Here is a 22633-nt window from a genome sequence, read left to right as displayed (position 1 = left end):
TTCGGGCGTACGGTACGTACAAGGGTGCTTTAAGCTGTTCAGCTTGACCCGGCACTTTTTGTCAGTTGGCCTGTGCTTCAAGGGGCCGCAATTGAGCCCCTCTTGTAGACGGTAGCCAGCTCAAAACACTCTTTGGAAAAACTGACAGGGAAAAATAGCTTAGCGTGATGGGTGAAATGGGGGGTGGGGGTGGGGGGAATAAATGAAGATCTACAACACTGAATGCTGCACGTCGCAGGGCATCATTGATCAGCTAAATGGCTGCTTTCGACTTAAGCGTTTATACATGAATGTCATATCCATGAATTCAAGCACTTGGAAGCGTATTTATAGTTTGGCACGTCTTTGTGTAGTAAATACATGCATATAATACATACCTCATCAGCTCACTTGACATATGACCCATCTAAAAGTGTCACGCTGACACATCGAAACGCGCTCGACCACGTGACGACTTGTGCACTCTAACCAAGTGCTCGGCGGGCCAGCCGAGCAATTCGACTTATGTAATCTGATTTCAATCATATACTGCCGTGCTACAACAACATAGCAAATGCAAAGGTGTAGCGTTGTCACCCGAGCAGGGTCGGGCTGCAGCCTGAGCTTATCAGGAAACATTACCCATATCATAGTGTTGCAAGGCAGATGGGTGAAGCAAGCTAGGTCCTGCATTTCACAAGAGAAAAAAATCCCTTTCGCAACTTTATATAGAATCAATGACGACGCGATGGAGAGAATTCGACAAAATAAAAGCTGTACTGGCATTGAATGGAAAATTCAGCAGGGACCAGACATGACAAGACATGGAAAGTAAGGTCAACCCATCGCAAGAAGGTTTCGGATAAAAACAAGAGTTAATAACGGCCGAAGGCACAATCATATGATGTGTTTCTAAGAATTGTTACTCAACACTTTGCCCCCACTCCAAACTAGTTGTATAATCTAACAAACAGGCATTTATCAGCCCAATTTATGATGAAACAAACGTCTTCGACTTACAGAAGAAGAAGAAGAAGAAGAAAAAAAAAAAGTGTGGTTGTGGAGTGTAGATGACCACTTTTTACACCACTTGGCGACCTCAATTGAATTCTTGAGGTTGTGACACTGTACGTGCGCCATGACATCACCAAGCTGATTTGTCTGCTCCATTTTACTGTCAAGTTACAGGCATAAGAGATCATCTGTAAAGGGAAAAAAAAATAATCTGATTGACACTATTTGAGGAATCCATTTTGTTGTGGTTTTCAACTACACGACAAAAAAAGCTTAGTATGAGTCCCGAGCTCTTTCAAATGCACATTCCTGCCCTCGCAATTCATTTCAATTACATAAAAATCTATAAATATGCAGAACTTTGCGCCGGTAAAGTTCCACAGAGAGCTTTCGTCCGATGTGCAACGTTGTCATAATTAAATATTTGGTAATGCTCAAGAATGACTCCAGGAACAAAATGCTGAGGTGGTTCTACTAGTTGTATTGCTTATAAATTGCACTGCACACAAACCACACATTAGACTATCACACAAGACGTTTTGCTACCAAAACATTCACCTTTTCTCACTGACGGGTTTTTTTTTTTTTTTTAATCGTTTGGATTTGACTAATTTAAAAAAAAAAAAAAAGGGTAGGGGAGCTTGCCTGTTTACTGTAATACAAGCCTCCAGCTGTAAGGCCTTCCAAAGTACAAGCTCAAATGTATCTGATGAAGCTATGTACATACTTAGCTGTTTACAGTTTCTAACCAGAAAAGCCAGTCTAACTGTACAAAGCCGAATGCAATAAAAATAAAAGCCCACTTTGTTTGCATGCGTTTCCAACGTCTTACGTTGTTTGTTGCTAAGAGATGCAATGGATTAGGATACTACCAACACCACAGAACCCTGTGCCTTCCCCGGCGCTACACTTCACAGATTTACTGTCATTTACTGTTTACCGGCGTAGTTGTTGTCTCGAATCTGAGTCACTACAGATACGCCTCGCAGCACATGATCACCCTTCGGCTGGGCCAATGGTAATCACCAGCCTGGCTAATGCACATGAATGGCTGGTTAGTGTGGTCGCTTTGGATGTGGCAGAATTCTTCTCTTTGAAGGGCACTTCGCCGTCCCCCGCCCCAGAATGCAACCCGAGCGCGGCAGCTGGTTCTGGTAACATTCTGCTAAATATCATGCCACGTGACCGCTTGGCGCGGCTTTGCCATCAGAATTGTTACCGAAACACCGGAGGGATTGAGGCGGGTATTCGCGTAACTTTTTACACGTGATTTTTCATTTCAACAGGGTTTAAGGTTAAAACTAAAAACAACCCTTTAATGACTAGTTACTGTCGCTTCAAAAAGAGTGTATTTCAGACTGCTGTATGTGTTAAATCAAGTGACCTACCAGACTGTTTACACTGGCTTCTAAATGCTTGTAGCAATGCACTGAGACTTAACCCTGTATAGAGGTTTGAAAAAAATAAAATAAAAAAAAAAGGGAAAGGAAAAACTGCAATTCCTTATCAATTGAATAAGACACACTTTTGTAGTTAGGTTGAGTTTACAACCATCGCCCATCAGCGTGGAAAGTCTTAAGGGATCGTAAAATCGAGTCCTATTGTCGAATCAAACCCAGTAGATAATGTATATATCGAATCGTGTTTTACTGGAGAGGTATATCTTAGAAGGAAATGGCAGGGATACAACACTGACAACTAAGTGAAATGACAACCAAAAAAGTCAAAATCGTACCCTGTTGATTTATTTAGTGGAAGCCCTAGAGAAAACTTCACTAGGAGCCACTGGAGGAAGTTTCTCTGAATATTCTAAATACTTATTTTGATGACAGTCAACTGTCAATTTTCCATAGCTGACATTGTAATTAATCACAAACACGGTGGGATTGATTCTACAGCAATTCTGCTAGTTGCAGAGAGGTAACACACACCACTTTGACGTACATACCTATCTACATATGTGAAAACAAGGCCACACTGTATTGAAGCATCAGAATGCGTGACTAGAGCAGTTGCTGTTGCTTTTTTAATGCGTGACAGCTGGAAAATGCATCTATCTTCATGTGGAAAAAGATTTTGTTAAAATCTCGCTGTGTGTCAAACAAGAAATGGGCTTTCAAAAATACCGTACAGTGTACGGTGGATATAAAAAGTCAACACACCCCTGTTCAAATGCCACGTTCTTGTGATATAAAAAATCTACTCAAAAAATCTTTGCAAACTTTTTCCACCATTAATGTGGCCTACAACTTCTACATTTCAATTTGATCTTTTCAAGAGAAGTTTTTTTTTTTTTGTGAAAAGGTAAGTTCTTTGTTTCAGCAATTCCTCTCATTAAGATCTGATCAAAACTGTTCAGGAAAGTACAAAAACTCTAACAAAATCTTACAGTACTTTATAAAAAAAACTTTTAAGCATGTCCGCCATATTTGATGTGGCGGCACCCCATAAACTAATGTACATCAACATCAAAAAGTGAAAAACTATAAAGTGCACAAAGTGAATGCCTTTTGTTCAGCCATTTACACACACCAATTAGATTTGGGTAACATATTGGCACCAGAAACAACTACCGCTAATGTCGTTTTTAATTTTTAAATCTGATGATTATACGTGTTTACTCCCACATTCAGCATATTTCAGTATTTATCGCCACATGAACAGTGTGCCACTCATAAAGGTTAGGATGAAAAAAATAACAGGCTTTTTTCCAAATCATTTCAGTCGATATTCATTTTATACGTTAAATTGATTTTATTTCATTTTTACAGATGTAAATGTTTATTTAAATTTTAGAGATAATGTAATTTTTGCGGGCGGCACGGTGGTCGACTAGTTAGCACGTCCGCCTCACAGTTCAGAGGTCGTGGGTTCGATCCCGGCTCCGGCCTCCCTGTGTGGAGTTTGCATGCTCTCCCCGTGGCTGCGTGGGTTTTTTCCGGGTACTCCGTTTTCCTCCCACATTCCAAAAACATGCATGGTAAGTTGATTGGACACTCTAAATTGCCCCTAGGTGTGAGTGTGAGTGTGGATGTTTGTTTGTCTCTGTGTGCCCTGCGATTGGGCGACATCATTTGTGACTGAGAAAGATTTTATGACTTGACTTGCTTGAACCAAGTAATGATTTGACCTGAAATCTGGTGGAAACTCGACTTGACCTGCTTGATTTTTTTCTACAGTTAATGTGGGGCTTGGCTTGCTTGAGACTTGAAGGTTACGAGTTGAGACTTACTTGTGACTTGCACTTATGTGACTTACTCCCACGCCTGTGTGGAAGCATCCTCATTTTTTTTTTTTTTTTTTTTTTTTTTTTTTTTCAGATGGACCTGGGGCCTTAGACAGGGTGGAAAGAATTATGAACAGCAAAATAGCAATCAGTGTTAACACAAAAGCTTCAGGCTTCTGCTTAGAAGCAAAAAAAATAATAAAGTCAGTAAAATTCTAATGAAACAGCTGAAATTTATTTGGAGTTAATCAGAGGAACTTTAAATGGAGGCAGGTGTGTGCTGACTACCATTTAACCATTTGGTCTCATCACAAAAAGGTGGCATTAGAACAGGGGTGTGTAGACTTTTTTTATATCCACTGTACAATACATGTATGTGTGGACTTCCTCATAAAAGACCAAAGAACAATGGAAGGGAGGTTTTTACTCTCTCACCAACTGGCTCGACGGAGCTGTTGACGCAATCGTAATGCATGTCCAAAATTCAACATTCTGCATTTGAGTTGTACCCCCTTGTCTGAACAGTTTTTCATCAGAACTTAACCAGATGAAGTGGTGAAACCCTAATAACCTTTTTCCTGCAAAAAGTAACTAACTTGTATCTTTGGCATGTACGTTCAAGAGAAAAAAAAAAAAAAAAAAAAAAACCTTATGCGTGGCAACAGCACAATACATTCCACAAACCTGAAGCTACTAGTAAGATCAGTTTGGTTTCTTTGTATTGATCCTAAACGTCAAGCATATTGTGAAACAGTCTCATTAACTTTGCCTCAACCTAAAATAGTTTTTTGCCATTTGGTAGTTGAGAAACAGGTACTGCATACCTTTCCTTTTATCATGAGCCTAAAGCATTGGCAAGCAAGACGAGGAACAAGAAAAAGTTTCGGTTTGCTGTTTACCGTTAAAAGGAGCCAAATTAATAACGAGTCTCCAGCAGGAGGGGGGGGGGGGGGGAATCCAGATCTTCCTGTGCCTTTATCAAGGTTGACTTTCGGGCAATAAACAATGTAGACAGTTTCCAAGAGAGATATTTGGGGAGGGATTATATCAGACTCGCAGTAAAAAAATGAGAATTCAAAAAGAAAAGTGTCTGCCAAAGAGCTTCTTTTAACAGACAACGTGTATTCTTTTGGCTTCATTGGTAGGAGGGCGTGGGGTTGGGCGGTAGAAAAATGGCTATAAATTCAATGTAAACACTTCCAAAATTTCTTCATTTTAAAACACAGCCACAATGTAAACAGCATTGTGGATTTAGTTTAGTCGTTCCACAGTGCATACAGACAAACCTGGAGAGAGAGAGCCTGTGAGCAACCTTAACATTTTGGCTGCTGCGGCTTCTGTTTGCTGGCTTAAGGCTTTCAAAAAAAAAAAAAAAGGCCTTTTCTGAGCCAAGATGGAAGCACAAAATACAAAAAAAAGTGACACTATATTAGTTGGAAAAGTTACCAGCTACTCTTACAAAATAAAACACACCAACATACCAAAATGCTCAACCTCTGCTTAGATTCTTTTCCCATGCAGCGAGGCCCAGCTCACCATGACTTGTAGCGAACCATATGGGTAACAGGGTGAACTGAGGACACACATGCCTCTTGGCAAACTCACATCTTCACTATTAGAATCCAGGATACATTTTTCACATGATTTGAATGCCAGGACCAGCTTGTGTGTTCAAAGCAACAGAACGCAAACTAAGTTGATATGCTTGTGTCTTTCGCGCGCGCGCGCAAATGAACTTTTCCCGCAAAGTTTACACCATACATTTTAATATTTGAACAGAGCTCCGCGTTCCAAAGACCTTTACTTGTGGACGCTAAAAAAGCTTTCGGACTGTTCATTTCCGTAGCAAACAGGAGGCTTTGAAAAAGCAACTTCATGTAAAGACAATCGTGGCGGTCGAGTTAAGGTAATGGAAACACATGGTCCCACGAATCAATAGAATCTGATAAACACTGTAATTACTTTAAAATGATTTACTGTGCATGATTTTACAAAGAACTACAAAGCCTGGGAACTACTCAAACGATTTGACATGAAAGCTTTAATGGCTGAAACACCATGTAAAAGCTTTTTCATTGAACATGACATTGCTCTTCTGTAAAAAAAAAATAATAATAATAAAAAAATGATAATAATAAAAGGGTGGTTTAAAAAGAGGGGCGTTATGATTCCTATAGCTTAGTGTTTCTCTGTCATGTCTCGACTGTTTTGCCTTCGTCATTCACAATCAGGTCACAGATAGCCCTTATAGACTCTGAGGGGATTGCGGTGGTGTAACTGTACACTCTCTGTCCAGTTAGCATGAGCAGTAACAGAACATGCCGACATCCCGTCCCATGTTGGAATGTTTGCTTTGTATTCATGGTGTAGCGAATATCAAACAATACAATCTAGGCAATGCCGTATTTATTATCACGCCGAGCGACGGAAATGACATTGTGCTTCATAAGACTGACATTTAGACAGTATTGCGTCGGAACAAAAGCCTGCTGACAACAACGTTCGCAAATTGGGCCTCGATGTGTGCTTTCATTATGCATTCCTGTGATACTGGCAGGGAGCAGAGATTCCAAAGCGAAAGTCTTCTGAGAAACCGAAAAATATGCCTTCAAGTTTTGTGCCTGACATTTTTTGCTCTGGAAGTCAAAGGATTGGGAGGGGTTCCGAATTTTGATATGCAATTCAGCCAATTTTAAAAACCAAAAACATATTTCCTTAAACATGGGAGCTTCTGAGCCTGCCAAATTATTTTGAAAAAAAAAAAAAAAAAAAATACCGACTATGAAAGTTAAATTGAAGTCCCATGAATGCATAAAACTGGATGGAAATATTTAGTTATTCCACATTTGACTTTGATTGAAAAAGAAAATTCACCACATTACAAAAGATCACCACTCACCCCCTCCCTGCCAAAACCAGATTAGTTTTTTTTCCTTGTCTTGCTGCTGCGAGGAAAATCACCAAAATTCATGTTGCAGCATTTTTCAGTTGGATGAAAGCAGCGAGAGCTTGCGCAGGAGACTACTCCCATTAATTACATGCAACAGCAGCACATTTTCCTGTTGTGTTACTAGTATGGGACAAGTTGTTTTTGTTGTGGCTAAAATAGGGGGCTGTGCGATGGCAGCAATCCACCAAATTATTTCTCATTTGCTAACATTTGCATTTGGCCCAATATTTAGGAGGATTACCACTTTTTTGCTGTCACTTCATTTTTTAAAAATCTATGTGCAAATAATGTGTTTATCTCATTACAAACAGCTGCTGCTACATGCTTTTTATTATTATTATTAACAAAATAATTAAACATTCATCACTAAAGGATTGTTTTCGTGTTCATGTATTCAAACTATAACTCGCCATCTTGGGAAATAATAATATGCGCTACTATTTTTTTTTTTTCCCAGTTGTTTTATAAAACAGCACATTAGAAAATTGACGGATAATTTGAGCACTAAAAGTATCCTTTCCGTCAAACAGCTTCTCCAAGCTGGTGCATTTACAATTGCCAAAATATTTTAAAAATGTTGAGAAATACCAGTTCAGGTAACTGTGAATAACCATACAATGATTGGTGGTCTGATAAAGTTAAGCTCCGTATACATACATACATATACAGTATACATTTATACATATACACATATATACATACATAGATACGTACATAGCAGTTATAAGAAATACAACATATATATTTGGAAACTTACCCAGAAAATGATTGTGGTGTATTATTAGACATTTGTATGTTTTCTTTATTATTGATATTTACAAATAATTGCCTGTGTACAAAAATTACTACTCCATTTGTATTATTAATACATACTGCATATTGTGTCTTTTTCACATCCTGTAGTTCCACTGCCTTACAGTGAGCTGATTGGCATCCATTTTGACTTGCGCTTAAGTTACCAAATATGGTTCCTTGACTTGTAAAGTGCTACAATTTTGCAGCTGAATCAAAAGGTTCATTTTCCTCAAGCTTGGGAAGCAGTTTCTACCATGCAACATGTGGGGTGGATGGGACATAAAGCGATGACACAGACTCTAGGCAACAAATGAGTTTTTCTGTGTATCGTTAGTTCCAACAGCAAACTTAAACCGCATTGCTAAAATGGTTGTTAATAATATAACAGAGCCAAGATGGACTCTAGAGCCTGATTTGATTTAAGGTCTATATATATATATATATATATATATATATAAAAGTAACACTGCAGGGTCTTCAATTGGGGACATTGTAAATTAACATTTGGGATACGGACCTGCCATCTGCCATGTACTGAAAAAAAAAATGTTTTTTTCTGACATATCACTGTGAACTATACTGCATTAAACACATCTGCAAGACTATTTGGAATACTAATGCAAGACTTGATTGAAGGATTTTTTTTTTTTGTGTGAAAATACATTTGAGGATGTGAATCGGTGACAAGCTAGAGGACAAGAGAAGAATGGTGACACCAAAAGAAAATTGGGATTGATTGCTGGGTGTGGATTAGCACCCTCTTCACACACACGCACACACACACACACCTAACTCTACAGTTTTTCCTTCATATAATAATGAGCTTCCTTGGTCTGCAGACATGCTCTTAAATATTCATTAGTCATGGGTGGGATTTTAAGCAGTGACACAATAAGCGGATGCACGGTGATGCACAAACACTGTGCATATTAATGTACACGCGGAATATATGCATATAATAAATAGTGATTCCACCGAGATGAAACATGTCACACTGAGGCCTTATCTCGCCTCCTCTGGGCTGATGAAATCACTTTTGGACATCAAACTGTGGTGAGAGCTCACACAGACACACACACACACACGCGCGCGCGCGCACACACGCACACAAAATTGCACGCGTAACACAAGTACTCTTCAATTCATCAAACAATAAAATGTCCAAAAATACAGGTGTTGAGTTTAGTCTTTGCAGATAAAAGGACTCAATCCAACATGCACAATTTACTGCACTCCCCCCACATGCCAGCCAGTCGATCAATACAATCACATTTGGAATGATCTCATGTCACATGTGCCACATCAGGCAGCAATAGTCTCCCTCCACATGTGTCAAGCCACAAATGAGCCATTCATTCCATTATGGACTGTAACTCATTGCTGCTATGTCGACATATTATGGAAGGAAAAAAAAAAAAAACAATAGATCCAAAAGGGTGTTTGAGGACAAAATAATCTGGGCTGGTCTTGCTTGGTTTGAGGCAACAACACCAGGATCAACCTCTGACATTGACCCACAACGTGTCCAACTTGGATGGTGCTTCGATGGCGTGGAGCGTTTAAGGCACACAAGAACATGCTGTATCATTCTCCATGAATCTGACCAAGACAACCTCATTTGGACAACATCTGTTAGCAACTCACACACTCGCACGCTCTGTCTTGTCCTCACACACACACACACACCCACGCACCTCCACGCACCCCCCCACCCCCCACACACACACACACAAAACACTGACATATTCGTGCACGAGTGTATGAAGCAGTAATAACTGACATGTTGCTCCAACTTAAGCCCCGTCACATAATTTAAGGACATTTAATTACCTTGACGCCATATACATCCACCTATGTGTAATAATAATATATATTCTTTAAAACGAGCTTGTGACCCCCTCCTCTCAACAAAACACCCTAAAGGCGCACTGAAAAGCTCCTCTTGCAACTTTAATCACACCACAGCATGCACGGCTCCAAATCTAGGCCAGCCTCCGCCAAAAAAACATTTTCACATATCGCTGGCAGATAATAAAAGGTGCACAATTGAACTTGTGACACACACAACCGATTCGAAGCTTAACTGTATTGTTGGAGCATTAGCCAGGCTTCCTTCTCTGCTCCGATGAGCACGTCTTCGTGTATCACCATCTCCACAAGCTCTATTGATATTAATTCGTGTAAAAAAAAAAATGTGGGCAGGACATGTGCTCGGTTGGAATCGAGGCTAAGTTGCACAAAGTGATATGGCATGGGCAAGAAGTGGGAGCTTGCGTGCCATGCTTGAGAAAGCGAATCTAAAGTGACCTAAAAGCGAAAACGCGCACACTTGCTCCGCTGTGTATAATGTGAGCATCGCTGACGGACACTTGAACGCAGCATTATTCTCAAGTGCTCCAAAAAAAAAAAAAAAAAAGAATGAGGAAAAAGAAAAAAGTAAAGAGGGTTACGTTAGGTTGGGTTATGTTACGTTAGGTTGGGATATGTTAGGTAGGTGGGCACGTTGAGAATAGTGACAGATGGGGAAACTTGCGTCATGTCCAGCTTGCTTCTTTTTTTTTTTTTTTTTATCCGCGAATATAAATGGACATCGAAGCCCGGCAGCAGCGTGGACTGACTGAACCCACTCCTCGTACGGAGGACGTTTCAATTTCACCGTGCGACATTTATTGAATTACCACAATTAAGTTCGCAATTTGACCGAAAAAAAAGAGTGCACGCAAGTCGCCAGCTCCCTCCAGGATCCCCCCCAAAAAACTCCACAAGGAGCCCGTCACACACAGGAAAATCCCTAATGCAAATATCCGTCCACCCCTTTACTTAGTTACTAACAAAAAAATCCATGTCTTACCTCCACTTCGAAGCTCGCTGCCCCTTAGAAAAAGTGGCATGGATCTCCCCCCGCGACGACGTCTGAGCTAGAAGATGTCTAACGTGTCCCTTTCACTTTGTTTCATTTCTCACTTCCATCTTCTTTTCATCTCATCAATAAACACACGCTGCAGCCTACCTTCATAGAAGCAACTCGCTTCAAATGTGCCCTCCCATTTTTTAACTATACATCGGGTACTTTGAGAGGGGGTGGGGGGTGGCGGTGCAAGGGTGGGGGGGTGCAGGCACGCCTTTTCACTTAAAGCTGCCATTGGGAGAGAACAGTGCACCGTCCTGGGTTGCTCGTCACTTATTGAGCCCCCCACGGAAGAGAGAGAGGGGAGCGAGAGAGGCTCCATTATGTGCAAGCAGTGGGAGTTGTTATAGTACTACTACTACTAGTAGTAATGTGCCTCCTACTCACCGAGGAGCCACAATATTTACAAATAGAAGCCGCGGCGGTGACACGGCGGCCTGTAAACACGTATGGTAAACCTCACTTTGAAATGGTCACATATGTGTCTTGGTGCTCGGAAAAAGAAGGAAGTCCGGCTGATAGAATCAACCGCGTCCACAAATGTGAATGAACTCTCATCTCTTCCACCTCTCTCTCCTCCTCCTCCTCCTCCCTCGTCTGGATCACAAGGACTGTGGAGAAGCCGGGCATGTGTCCATCACGCGACACAACTTCTTATTGGACGCCGAAGCTGTCACTCACTCCGAGCAACGGCAACTCGCCTCCCCATTGGACGCCGCCGCCGCCAATCGAGCGCCGGGCACCAAACAAGCTAGATTGTCTACCGTGTCTTCCACTTTCTACGCATTTCTATTTTCTCATTTATTTATTTTTTAACGTCCCGAGCTGACCTCGAGTTTGGGAGCAGGGGGGAACAAACGGTGCCGGTTCGCACGGCCAATCAGATTTGGTCGAGTGATTGCTTTTTTTTCCCCCTCGTGTTGTTGTTGTTGATTTTTTTCTATTCTTCCAACGCCTTGAGATAGATTTTGGCTGGCAGAGAATGAAGCAAATGGGTCATGTGGGACCAACCCCCCCGGACCCCCCCCCCCCCCCCCACACCCCTCCTTAATGTCCCCCCTCCCTCACTGTCTAGACAGTGACAGGTGTGCGTGTGTGTGCACACACGCGTGTCTGTAGTCCACATCAGAATAATGAAGCACGCGGTGGGTCGTGTTCGATAATGTCCGTGTATTATTCATGTGAAAAGCGTGCCTCGGATAGACACGGAGACCGTCTTAAGCAAAGCATCGCCACATCTAAAAAAAAAAAAAAAAAAAAGAAAGGGAGAAAGAACGAAGGAAAAAAGCGTTTCCTGACAAAGAGGTCAGCTAAGGTTAGGCGCGTGCAAAGCCCGCTTCGCCTCCACAAGAAGCATCGCGAGTGTTCGTGTAATGGCGGCAAACATCCACGTGTTGCAAAAATAAATAAATAAATAAATATTTTTTTAAAACGCGAGCCGCACTTTCGACAACTTTAACAAGTACGAACGGATTGGTAAAAGAGGCTTTCAGACAATCGCCATCGCTGAGCTGTATGTACGGAGATCTCCATTTGTTGGATGCGTGTGCACGCCGGCGTGTGCTGGACGTGCGCGCCCTCTGCAGGCCTCGGATGTGGCTCCACGCCACGCGAGTTCAACGGAGGACAAGCCTCCCGAAACTGCTTTGACCTACATCATTACGTGCAAGAGAAACGCCCTCATAAAACCGACTTCAGTCACTTTTCTACTTCAGGAAGACAACAAACGCCATCGGAAGCATATTTTTACATTACTTTCATTTATATATCCGGTTTTGACTTTTGTCATTTTTATGCTTTGATAAACATACTAACTTAACCGACAATATCTATCCCTCCATTAGCTATAGATCAGTGGTTCTCAAACTACACAATACAGTACTTTGCTCTCTGAGTACCACAGCAATGACAAATGTTAAATACAGCAAAGTAGTGGGCTCAAGTGTTCATCAGAAATAAGGTTTTTACTATAAGCCAAGGTAACATTATGCAGTTTCAACATTAACACGGATCTTAAAGATTGGAAAGTAAACACTTAAAATGAATTGTACATGAAAGTTAAATAAAAATAGTTTTAATATTTTTTAAACAAAAACGTTCTTAGAGATTAAATGCAAATGTATGTCCTTAAAAATACAACTGAATTTTGATGTAGTGCTCTTGAAAACTAAATTGCTATGCTTCCGAATGCACACGGCGCTTATTTAGAGTGACTTGTAAATACTGTAAAAGTGTGCATATGTTGTTTATGTGTTGAACCATCAAAACGTTGTGATTTTCAATGTGGCCGATTGCATTTTGAGATATGATATCCAAGATAAAAAATATCAAGATAGTTTCTTGTCACAGGACACGCCAAATGGAAAATAACCCTTTCAATTGACACAACATTTTTAATCGAATTTCCCATTGCAATATTTTCCAAAGGGCCTAAAGTAGCCTCAATAAAACAAATGACCAAATTTTGGCTGATGCTGCATCAGGTGATGAATTGTAATGGTGTGACTATTTTATTTACCAAAGGTGAATAGAAAATGATTGAATTAATTAATCTTGAATATGCTCTTTAAATTTGACTTGAAGCATTATTAACATTATTTGCACAAGCTTTAAAAGTTAAGGATGGGGCGTTATAGTGGTTAATATTAGTTGCGGGTTTGGATCAAAACAGCGTCTTTGTCAAGGCGTGGTCGACTGAGAAGGAAAAAAATAATATAATAGCAGGAAAGGTAACTTCCAAGGTCTTCCTGAAGTTTGCAAAATGTATTGAAATGGGATTTAAAAAAATAATAATAAAAAAGAAGTTTACATGTGTGCCCCTCTCTATCTATGGTGTTTTGAAATGTTAAGATTCCAAAGTTCTTTTTCAGCCACACAATGATTCCGCTCTCAGTGATATTTTTTTCCGCCGACCAAACCTTGACAGCCGAACCTGTTGTGTTGTTTGCTAGAGTTAAATCTGACACGGAGAAGGGAAGAAAAAAAAAAAAAACTATATTAAATAAATTATTCCTGATAAAGTGTTCATTAATTCTCCCCATCAAAAAAAAAAAAAAAAAATGCAAGTAACCTCAAGAAACCCCTTTCAACACACGCACACACGCACATTAACGCGTGCACGCGCAAAAACTTTCGCTGTGGTAACACTTGAGCTGAACAGTTTTTTGTACTGCAGGTCAAGCCTATTCTCACATCTGTAAATGGAGCCAACAGAGGGCAGCAGTAGGAATTTTCTTCTTCAGCGTTTGTGTATGCATTCATTCGAGTGACCTTTTTGGCTTTTTTGTGGGAAAAAAAAAATGAAAAAGGCTTTCACTCGCGAGCAATTCGGCTGTAATATTTAGAAAATATGGGAAATTATTGAAGTCCCATGAACTTTGAAATGTGCTATGTGTCACAGTGTTATTGTACAAGTCAGGCTACTGATTGTTTCCCTTCTCTCCCTTTTGATTTAAAACATTAATATGTGAACAGCCGGGGGCTTTTAATTTTACAAGGTCGAGACAGCTCATTACGAGCCGGATACCAACCTGCAACGCTCAAACTTGTTTGGAACGAATGAGATTAGTTGTGATTCAATTAACGGCGGAATTAGAAATGTTATTTCGAAGTCTAACTTCTACCGGGTAATTTATTTCATTTTTGGAATCCAATATGCGAAAATTGAAAGGGAGGATACGCACATACAAAAATACACACCTATCCCTGAGGACGGGAACAAGCGATTTTATCCAAACGTTTTTTTCCAAGGTCTAAGTCTATTGCATTTGAACGCAGTACACATTAAATGCCATACCACACAAAAAGTCTCTTCTAATTCAATAGTAGCATGTCGAAAGGGGGTGCACATCCTTCTGTCCTGGCTCAATAATGGCTCAAGCACCTGAGGTATCTGCAGGGTCAGATGTATTGTACATTGATACAAACTATTTCCTTTTGACCGTGGTTCCGGTGTGGTGAAATGTCCAATAAACTACGACCCAAAAAATTGAGGAAGAATGGAAAGTACACTACAAAGTTAAGGTTTCACAATACTGCACTGTATATTCATCCGTATGGGTCATACCCGAACTATAATTTCATTTGTATAACTTCTGATTTTCACATTTAAATTGTGACATATTTTCCAACAGTGAAATTCACCTCTCAAGAAAACTCCACAATCCGAGAATCGCAGGATTCCTCTGAATTCGCTGAGTCACACCCCTAAAAATGTTGCAAAGCAGTTAGTCGCAATGTTGAACAGAATTGATCAATTTCAGTCTGGTTACCAGCAATCACATTCCTACAACAAAACTTTTCTCAGGGTCTGTGAAAAAAAAATAAAAACATTTTGATGGACTCTGTTGTCAGTAAATGTCCAATGCTGGCTCTGCTTGATCTCCATGCAGCTTTTGATACCACTGATCAGCACCTCCTCAAAGATAGGCTTTGAAAATGGGTCGGCATTTTGTAGGCCCCCCCTCAGCTTGTTCATATCCTATCTGTCTAACGAATCTTTTTGTGTGGTTGGTGGCCCCCATAAATTTGTGTATGTCATCCTTTCCTCCGGTGTTCCACAAGGGTCAATCTTAGGGCCCATTCTTCTTGCGCTTCTGTTCAATGTGGTGAAAACTGAAGTATTGTTTGTAACAGAAGAAATCAACAACTTGGCTCCTAAAGCTTTTTAGGCTCAGATTCCATCAGGCCATGCTTGTTGATGAACATATTAAAACTGTAATCCGTTTCTGCCTTTTCCACCTCAAAAATATATATCTTATATTCTGAACTGGAAACACATGCCTTTGTCTGAATTCGTTACTACGGCATTTCCTAAGCCTTATGCCCTACTTTGTGCATATTCTGTCATTTTATTGTGAGGTAAGGTCACAGTGGTCTGCTGACTGCTTTTTACTTAATGTTCAAAACAAGATTAAAATATGACCGTGATACAGCCTTGCAGTCAGTTCACCTCCAATTGGGAAATTCACTTCCCTCTTACCTACCTCTTTAGTGGACATTATGGAAAAAAAGCAATACACACAAATATATACACACTCACACAAATTTGTTTAGGGCAGCCATGAATGAATGAATTAATTAATTTTGATAGGATTTGTGTTTTCTTGTATTAATAGTAAAAATGCTGATTTGTATTTCATTTATATGAAGAGCTTTGCGAGTCTTCTCTGTCAAAAGTGTTGTAAATATAACATACTCATTACCTACCTATTTAAGCTAAACAACTTTTAGAAATCATCAACGGGGCTTTGAAGTTGCGTTTATCTTTGCCTCTCCTCTGTCATTGCTGCTGATTGACAGCCGTACTTATTATTACACATGAGGCTTGACGGTGAACTCAGTGACATAAAAGGCATGTGACATTATAAAACATTTCAATAGGTTTTGCCTGGGACAAAAAGGCAGCCGCTACAAAATTCTGGTCCATGCATCAACTGTTACAACCACACACACACACACACACACACACGCACACAAATCCCTAATGTGAGGAGGACAACAACATGTAGTCATATTTGTATTTTTGCTGCTGAGATACGTTAAAGTGAAAACAGCAAATAAACCAAAGCTTGCAACATTTTGCAAAAGGCCTCTCATCTTCTAAACACACTCTCAGAAGACAAGTGCACAAAATAACACGACTTTGCTCTCTTTTGCGTTTTTTGGGGGAGTGAGTGGTATTTGGGTTTTAATTTGTCAATTACTGGGCCTAAAATAACTTGGGTGGCAGTGCACATGTGACAACATTGGTATTACATGTTACACTGAATCTTAACAAGAAGTGATCACAGACGTGGTAGATGTGACAGAGTAAAAGGCCTCCTCACATTACTGCCAAATGTGTTTTTTGTTTTTTTTTCTCTTCTTCTTTTTTGGGCTGGGGCACCACTTTGTTGTTGATTCTCCAAAAATGATGAAACTACATTTTATTTTGTGCTGTGTTTCATGTGTGGCTGTGGCTTGTGTTTTTTCGGCAACATTTGTGGATTTTAGACAATGATCAAACCAAGCAAAAAGTCAATATTGCTCTTTCCCCATTTTTTTTTTTTGTGTTCTGACATAAGGACGTCGCTTTCAACATTTTTGACAGTTTCTGTTGATCAATGTCAAAATCCTGCATCTGTTCTGGCTTTGTCTGTTTTTTTTGTTTTTTTTTATTTTGGGAGTGAAATTTTCCACATTATCCAAGGTAACCAACGAGAGAATCAAGCAAATATCGTCTTTATTTCACTACTTGGAATTCTTCCCCCCCAGCTCGCTCATTTTAAATATAATATAAAAAAGTGCAATCACCTCTACACCCCATTAGCAAAGAAAATAATACTCATTAAATGGAAATTACCTATTGTCCACCTCTCTCACACACTATTTAGATTGGAGATTGGAGTCCTCTACTTTCCTCTTAAAAAAAAAAAAAAACGACTTTCACTTATTGTGGCTCATTGGGGAAATTATGGAAAACTTATTTTTTTTTCAACTAGTTTGAGAGGATAAAATGACCCTTTGTCCAAGTATTTCCTTTTCTTTCGATCGTTTTGTCTTTTCCTTTGTCTTTTACTTACGCTGCTCAAAAGACGAAAAGTGCACGTCGAAACGGCTTACCTGCGTCTTGAAATAGGGATGAACTTTGCAGAGCCGATAACTGCTCAAACAAAATGAAAACTGAAAATGTTGTGCTTGAATAACATTTTCAGACTCTGATGATTGTTATTGCTCCACGTCAGCGTGGCTCGACGCTGCAATAATCTTACAAATGATCAAAGATGACAAGTTCAACCCTCTCCCCTCCAAAAAAGCATGTTCAGTCTAGTTGAAATGAGTTGGCACAGTGCTGTCTTTTGTGTCCGAGCGGTATAAATGATTAATGGGCTTCTTCTTCTCGTCTTTTCAGTGCCCAAGCCTCCCTTGTCTGTGTCAGCCGTCTAGCTGAGATAAGAATAATGTGGTCTCCCGTATACCTCATGATTCATACTTCATCTGGTCTCTCTTTGCCACAAAGTAATGTTTTGGAAAATGTGAGCAGATGAAAATGTTTTATGTTGACCTGCAACAGGCCGCCTTACTCTTATAGACCTGAAACACAGTGACCTCAATGTTCAGACTACAAAAGACACCTATATTTCTCCATTGTATAAAAAAATATTGTCCAACTAAGTAAATGGTGAATTCATTTCCTGCATCCTTCAACAATTGCTCCATTAGAAGACTGAATGACGTAGTAGCGGTAACAGGTTGAAATGCATGCTGAATGACTGCATGTGACGGTCACGCCGGCCAACCATTGATTTAACTCGTTTTTATTTTTGATTTGTTGATAAGTGTGCATTCTGTGATTTGCATGAACATGCAACTCCTTGTTTTCCCTTTTTAATGTTGAGTGTAGGAGATTAAATGATGTCTTGTGCTTACAAATGTTTTTAACCTTGTTGGTTCTGGTGCTTTCGCTGGCCCTTTGTTTATTTTGTGAGGATAAATTAAAAAAAAAAAAAAAAGACATCAAGTGCCAGCTCTTAATTTTCTTTTTTTTTTTTTTTTTTTTTTCTTAATCAGGGAAGCTAAATTTGCTTTCTATATCAGGCAAATAGATAAATTGCATTGTCTTGAAGGGTGTGGCCTTGTGGAAGTATAGTTTTTATTTTTATGTGATTTTAATGTGAAGTCAAGGGTGGCACTGCAGTTTTGCTTTTAAAGCAAAATGAAGCCCCCCACCCTCAGTGTGTTCAAACAAAATGACTTGCAAGGATATTTTCGGCTGGCTATGCCTGCCTTGGTATTCTTGGAGCATGTGCATACAGTATGTCTATTTTTTGGGGGTTAATTTCCTTTTGTTAATAAAGTGCAAACCCCAATAATCATTGAGGTAATTGCTTTACCGAATGAGCACAGAGGCAACAAGCTGACATGCAGAGAAAAAAGCTGCACAAAAATGAATCACCGTTGAGGTAACTGGCCTGTACATTTTTTCCTATTTACGCTGCTGGGGACACAATCGCCCTTTAAAAGGCAAGAAAACGACTGATAAGATTTAAGACCTGGTTTTAGCTGCTTTCCATTATTTTATACACACTCACGGTGCACAAAGACTGAATTAATTCAGTGTGGGCACAGGGAGGTAAAATGACATATATTTGTTGGAAATGGGGAAAAAAAAAAATACTTGTGGCCTCGCTTATACCGAGTGAAAGATGGGCTCCGAATAATGGTTTCTATTTCTGCATATGGCCTGTCCTTGAGTACAGGAGGAACCTTTTTCAAAATCAAGTGAAGCAATTCCAGGCAACTGGTGCATTGTCCATAAAGTATTCACAACGAGCTGCTCAATTCCATGTTTGCAATTTGATATTCTTTATCAAATGAATGATTTATTAGCTCAATAGGCCCTCCCCTCCCTCAAAGGAAAGGAAAAAGTACTCCACTGTGAGTCTGCGCACATCCTGTTTGGAATATTTCACGTACTGTACATACTATTCGTCCTTCACTTTCTATACCGCTTATTTTCAGTAGTGTTCCGTGTAAGCGGCAGCCTATCCCGGCTGACAGCCCATTGGAGTACACATAACCACTGCATTTGTACCCTCCAAATAAAGTGCCTTTCCATGGCATCTTAGTTTTATTTAAAAAAAAAAAAAAAAAAAAAAAAAAAGGTAACCATAGCACCAAATTAACCTAAAATAAGTATTGTCTCCTGCAGATATACGTGCTGATATCATTGTATAATGGCCTCAAGGGACAACCGTGCTTACAGGTCACACCCAAAATGCAGAGTTGGATATTTTCATATAGCACACATATCGCCTGCAGCTTCTTGTTCTGGCATCATTACGCCAGGTTTAACAAGTCAAATGTAACGTCTGCCTTAGCCTTTGTGTCTCTTCTTTCATTTTTACTGGCTTTTTGATGATTTGACCACATATTGAGACAACCAAGACAAATACGTATTGCTTTGATTAACAAGCGCGACCAAGTTGTCGTTGATGTTGCACGTCCTCAAAAGCCCTCAAATAACGCAGACTCGTGTGCAGGGTTTAGGAATGCATTGAACCCATTGACCCGAGTACGTTGTGTTTCTTGCCAGTAACAACTGTAGGACAAGTCTACACCGGCAGGGGGCGTTCAACACCGCGTCATCTTCACAGAACGCCAAAACAAACTCAGTCAGATTTCATTTTTATGGCACTCGTAAAAAAAAAGGACAAGTGTTCACCAGAAGATGGCGTTCAACTCCATGTAACTGTCCCATAACTTCAACCACGGCCCAGTCAGATATTATTTTAATGGCGCTCCTTGGGAGAAAAAAAAAAAACATACCATAAAATATAAGTGGAACTAATGGCGATTGACGACGTGATCATAATCTACAATTACTCGATTACGAAAATTGCTTTCCCTTTTCTGTGACTATTTTCTATGAGATGTTGAATGAGTTTGTCTGTCGGATTTTTTGTTCATTTAACCAGACCCCCCCCCCCCCCCCCCCCCAACCTCTATGCACCCCCCCCCCCCACCCCCCACCAGAGGTCACTGATGTTGCACCTGAGGGACAATGCAATCTCTGTTCTAGTTCATCCCGTGGGTGCTTGACAGAGTTGAGCTCAGGTCCCTTGACATCAAACTCATCCAACCATGTCAGATACTGTACTAAGTCTACTGTGCATCTTGGGAAAATTCTGGAAAAAGGAAAGGCTGCCCTCTAGCGCTCGCCAGGCAGAGAGTTTTATATGACTTGTTTGTTTGTTATTGTCTTTTTATGTGCATTATTTAGCTACACGAGAGAGGCAAAATATTAGAAACACCTGTCGGTGTGTGATCTGGTGCACTTCTGCGCCACAGAAAATAAAATAGAATAAAAATAAAAAAGCAATATAGAAAGATCAATGTGATCAAAGAACCATTAACAGCAAAATATTGTTCAGGTGGGATAAGAAAGCCAGGCGGGCTTAATAAAACCAACCTCACTTCATTATATATTCGCAGAATTAAAAAAAAAAAAAAAGTACATGCAGTGTAAGTCATACATTTTGTCGATTGAATGAATTATTTAATTTCCATCCCTTTATTGAAAAACAGGACATTATTTCAAATTGATGGGGCAGAAAATGCAACAACAAAAAAAGAATTCATGATTCAGTATAGGTGAAAATGGTGATCATTGTAAACGCATGTTCCATTTTGATCAATCTGCTTTCATTTGAGGACTACAGAAATCAGCGAATAATTGCTGATTGAAAGTCTGAGGATTTGGACAATTTTAAGTGAGAAAAAAAGTTATCTAAAAAATGTCTCGATTATCAAAAATAATGATAAAGAAAGTTGTCGATTAATAAGGAAAACAGTTGCAGCACAAGTTGCGGCCTTTTTTGTGTCTAATGAAATTACAGTAAAAAGCAAGTTCCCATTTAAACCAAGACCATGAACAAGCAGTCAGGTGACGCATACTATATTATAAATATCCCTCCGAAAAGAAATACTGCATCAGCCGAATGGAAGATCTCTTTTGGGACACATTTTAAGACTAGAATCTAGCCTGCGGCCGATTTCCACCGGAAGTCGCACATGGTGCACGCAGTGCATCCCAACACCTGCACTACTCCTGGGGAAGTGTTCGTGACATCCGTGCAGCAAATCTGCAGGCAAACTCAAACCTCCTCCACCCCCTCAAACCGAGGCCCCAAACAACACCAAAAAAAAAGTCACACTCGGTCATACGGTGCGTAGAAACCTGTGGGTGTCTCTCGTCCTTGATGACTCAGAATCGCTTCTTGCTTTTTTTTTTTTTTTTTTTTTTTTCATTGAAAAGGGGATTTTGTTGCGTGCGAGAAAACCAAAAGACTCCAAAGGCAAAATTAATTGTCAAGAATAAAATGTGTCAAATGAGTCAAGTGACAAGAAATATCGTCATGAATTACGTCATTACGTTGATCTCGAGCAAACCGCCAACCTCGCAAAAAATGATACTGAACTCAATTTGACTGTTATGTTAACACTCCATTACGAATAACCTTTACTGGCGTAAGAGTGTGCCGGCAAGTGTGTGACAAATGACTGACAGCTCGTAAAGCGGAAGTCAACCCAAACATTTTTTTTTTTCAAAAATATGTTCCCAGCAGGCCCACTATAGTTGAAACATGGCATTCTGATTAATTCTGCGTTGCACTCGTTTTTAGCCATCGCTGGGGGCGGCCATTTTGTCTTCTGTCAACTGAAAATGACATCACAACTGCTCACAATGACCAATCACGGCTCAGATTCAGAAAACAGGTCAGCCGTGATTGGTCGTTGTGAGCAGATGTGATGTCATTTTCAGTCGACAGAAGACAAAATGGCCGACCCCAGAGATGGCTAAAAACGGGTGGATTAACACTTATTCCACAAACGCAATATTTATCAGAATGCCCCGTTTCAACTAGTGGGCTTGCATAGAACATATTCTTGAGAAAAAAATGCTTGGGTTGACTTCTGCTTTAAGTACCGCCTTCTCTCTCTAGACTGTTTTTCTTCGGGCGCTGTGTTTTTTCGGCACAAGATACGGCTAATTCTTCCATAGATCGTATTTATGATGCACTACTGTCCAGTTATAATGACGGTTTCAAATTGCAAATCCGCCTTTAAAGTTTTACAGTTGTATTTTTTTTATTTTACATTTTAATATCAACAGTGACTATCACTTTTTTTTTTTTTTCCACACTGGTATGACATTTAAGGACGTTAAAATATATTACTCTAAAATTACCCGATGGTAACAGCTTGATCCTGGAAAATG

General features: G+C 39.9%; 1 protein-coding gene across 4 annotated transcripts in view; it reads right to left on the bottom strand.

Moving 5' to 3' along the window:
- Nucleotides 1–22633, bottom strand: part of zbtb20 (zinc finger and BTB domain containing 20) — a 74680-nt gene that overhangs the window by 12737 nt on the left and 39310 nt on the right. Inside the window, exon 1 of one of the 4 annotated variants that reach the window (XM_086013025.1) lies at nucleotides 10816–10987. The exons of 2 other annotated variants lie outside the window; for them this stretch is intronic. The gene's annotated coding sequence lies outside the window, so the exon portion shown is untranslated. Of the gene's footprint in view, nucleotides 1–10048; nucleotides 10791–10815; nucleotides 10988–22633 lie in introns of those variants that run through there. One more of the 4 variants, XM_086013028.1, reaches the window with a different exon arrangement.

Source organism: Filicampus tigris, chromosome 17, assembly GCF_054856515.1.
Source record: "Filicampus tigris isolate MCC_2025a chromosome 17, RoL_Ftig_1.0, whole genome shotgun sequence".
NCBI lineage: Eukaryota > Metazoa > Chordata > Actinopteri > Syngnathiformes > Syngnathidae > Filicampus > Filicampus tigris.
Note: the sequence above shows the minus strand (reverse complement) of the source record. Positions and strands in the feature narration are given on the sequence as shown.